Below are 3,643 nucleotides of genomic sequence, written 5' to 3'. Positions count from 1 at the left end.
TTTTTTTTTTTTTTGTTTTTGTTTTTTTGTTTTTTTTGGTTGGTTGGCTTTTTTATTTAGTTGGTTTTCTGAGGCAGGGTTTCTTTGTTCCAGGAACTCACTCTTCTGTAGACCAAGTTAACCTCAAATTCTGAGATGCTGGGACTAAAGGCATGTACCACCAGCTTTGTGTGTGTGTGTGTGTGTGTGTGTGTGTGTGTGTGTGTGTGTGTGTGTGTGTGTGTTTGGTTTGGGGTTTTTTTTTTGGGGGGGGGTGTTTGTTGGTTTGGGGTTTTGGTTTTCAACCAAGGTTTGTCTCAAACCTAGAATCCTTCTGCCTCAGTTTCCTAAGTGCTAAAATTACAAGTGTGTACACACACTGTTTTAGTTATGGTTGCTGTTGCTGTGAGAAACACCATGACCAAAAGAAAATTAGGGAGGAAAGGGCTTATTTGCCTTGCACTGCCACATCTCTGTTCATCATTGGAAGAAGTCAGGGCAGGAGCTGATGCCGAAGGCCATCGAAGAGAGTGGCTCACTGGCTTGTTTATCATGGCTTGCTCACCCTGCTTTCTTATAGAGCCCACGACCACCTACCCATGGGTGGCCCCACCCAGAATGGACCAGATCCTCCCCCATCAATCACTAAGGAAATGCCCTGCAGTCTTGCCTACAGATGGATCTTATAGAGGCATTTTCTCAACTGAGGATCCCTCTCACATGACTCTAGCTTGTGTCAAACTGACATAAAACTAGACAGCAGACTTACTCTTTAGAAATAGAAGTTATGCTGGGTGGTGGTGGCACACGCCTTTAATCCCAGCACTTGGTAGGCAGAGGTAGGCAGATCTCTGTGAGTTCAAGGCCAGCTTGGTCTACAAGGAGCAAGTTCCAGGACAGGCTCCAAAGCTACACAGAGAAACCTTGTCTTGAAAGAAAGAGGGAGAGAGGAATAGAAGTCACATAAAGTATACTCTGAGTCACAGTGCAAGTAAGATTAACAATAACAAGGACTATAGGTGTCAGGTTTTATAGAGTACTGAATCCAAGATCTCTTAAAGAGACTCAGGTCAGTCAAGATAATTCTGTGACTGACAGGAAGTAAAATCTGTTAGACTGATGACCAAATGAGGAACAGCTGATGGACTGTCCAATAGGGAAACTAGCCAGGTAGGCCTGTGTCTGCTGAGATCAGGAGATGCACAGAAAGGCAACATATAAGTCCCCATGAGACTAAGTATCAAAGCACTGCAGTAAAGCAGGGGACTTTCAGGACTGTCTCTAGGTGCTGCTCCTGTTACCCAGGTCATGGAGCCTGGTATCTTTGAGTCTTGATCAGATGGAGCCCAGAAGCTCTGGGACAGCAGATGTTGAATTGACTTAATTCATTGTTTCAGTTTAATGGTGGTGCGTGCCTTTAATCCCAGCACTTGGGAGGCAGAAGCAGACAGATCTCTGAGTCTGAGGCCAGCCTGGTCTACAGAGCCAGCCAGGGATATACGGAGAAACCCTCAAACTATCAAAGCAACAAGTAAAATTATAGTTCTTATAATACATGTAAAAAAGTAGGATTTTTAATTCATTCTTTTCATATAAATAACCAAGATATCCCAGAATAAGACTTCTTCATTGAATTTTTTAAATCCACTAATCATAGATGGGAGTTTTTTTCTATGCACTTAACTCTATTCCCTTTTATATTATGTTCTTAACTTCCAAGATCAGATAAATCAAGTGCATTTGGGTTGTATAGTGGAGGCTCATAGGGTGGTTTTACATCTATGTTTGAGTCATGCAATTTTATTCATCTTTCACCTAGATTTTGTCTACTCTAGACCTTTTACTTTTCTTTATGAGTATTGGGATCAGCTTTTCTAGCTGCCAAAAAGGCCCCAGAAATCTACACACTGAGTCTACAGACCAACATGAAGTGTGCTGTCTTCTTCACAGTAGTAAGTCTTATTTTGGACCCATAAACGTGAGGTCCTTGCTCTGTAGTTAGGTGTAAACCTCCTTTCAACACTGTTGCTTTCAGCATTTTATCCCAGGGTATTCTCTATAATAATGCTGAAGTGTTTTCTTAATTGTTAATATATAAACATAAGTGATTTGTCTATATCAGTCATCTCCTGCAACTTGCTGGTCTTGTTTATCAGCACCAATATTCTTCCATATGTACGTTTCCTCTGCTTTTCTGCATGTGAGATCATGTAATCAGCAAATAGTTTTATTTATTTATTTATTTATTATGTATACAATAGTCTGTCTGTATGTATGCCTGCAGGCCAGAAGAGGGCACCAGACCCCATTACAGATGGTTGTGAGCCACCATGTGGTTGCTGGGAATTGAACTCAGGACCTTTGGAAGAGCAGGCAATGCTCTTAACCTCTGAGCCATCTCTCCAGCCCCCAGCGAATACAGTTTTATGTGCTGCACGTGGCTCAGTCCGCAAGCATTAGATAATCTCCAGCACCCACATTAAGCAGTCAGATTATTATTATATAAAATAATATTACTATAATAAAAAGTCATAAAACATGTTGGAGTACATTGATGAGTCAACCTGGTTACCTGGAGGGGGCATGAGGATTGAGGAAATTGCAGATGGAAGAAAGAGATACAGGAAAGATTCAGGAGGGCTGTTGGGTCAGTGCCAGGCAGCCCATAGTTTATTTCAGAACTTGCTTTTATTCAGATTTGTAACATGAGAGCCAGCTTGTTGGGGTTTCTATCCCACCCAGTACCCCACAGCTGGCAAGCCCCAAAGAAATCACAGAGAGGTTTATATTAGGTTATAAACTGATTGGCCCATTAGCTCAGGCTTCTTATTACCTCTTGTAGCTTATATTAACCCATTCTTATCTATGCTAGCCACATGGCCTAGTACCTTTCACAGTGTGGCAGGTCACATGTTGCTTCTTCGGTGGGCTGGGCTGGACTGGGGAGAAATGGGCTTCCTCCTTTCCAGCATTCTCCTGTTCCCATCGCCCTGCCTCTACTTCCTGTCTGGTTGACCTGCCTAACTACTTCCTGCCTAGCCAATCAGTGTTTATTTAAAACATGATTGACAGAATACAGACCGTACCACTCCCCCCTCTTTAAAAAAAAAAAAAAAAAAAGGAAAATACCCATAGTCCATTTTTTGGGAATGTGGGCATAGTATTCCAGGCTACTTCTGGCTCATTGGGGGTGCTGATAATCTTATGCGGACCTAAATAAAATTTAGAATTATCATCAAGTCCTGATTGGAGTATCCAGTGAGTCTTGATCACCTGAAGTGGCAGTCTTGAATCTGTTTTGGATGTGAACTCCGATATCGGGCCATCTGTTCCTACCGGAGATTTCTTCCTTGCTCAAACCTGATTTTTCGTAACTCAGAATGAATCCACAGCCTCTCATTTCCTGTGGAAACAAAAGCAAAATCTCCTCTCGAATGTAGCAATCCCCAGTGTTGACATGCACATCTGTATACATGCACATACCTACACACACAGAGTAGTACTTTCAATATGAACAAGTTACTTCATTTTCTCTGCCAATTGTTCTAGCTAGAAACTGTAATAAGCCATAACTAAGAAAATGTCCCTGCATTTGTTCTAACAGGAAAGTTTTCAGCCTTCCAACATTATAATGTTAGCTCTGGGTGCTGTTTTGTTTTATATA

Source organism: Alexandromys fortis, unplaced genomic scaffold (assembly GCF_014885135.2).
Source record: "Alexandromys fortis isolate MF-2015 unplaced genomic scaffold, M_Fortis_MF-2015_v1.1 scaffold_184, whole genome shotgun sequence".
Classification (NCBI taxonomy): domain Eukaryota; kingdom Metazoa; phylum Chordata; class Mammalia; order Rodentia; family Cricetidae; genus Alexandromys; species Alexandromys fortis.
The sequence above is the reverse complement of the archived record's forward strand: the minus strand, read 5'-3'. Positions refer to the sequence as shown.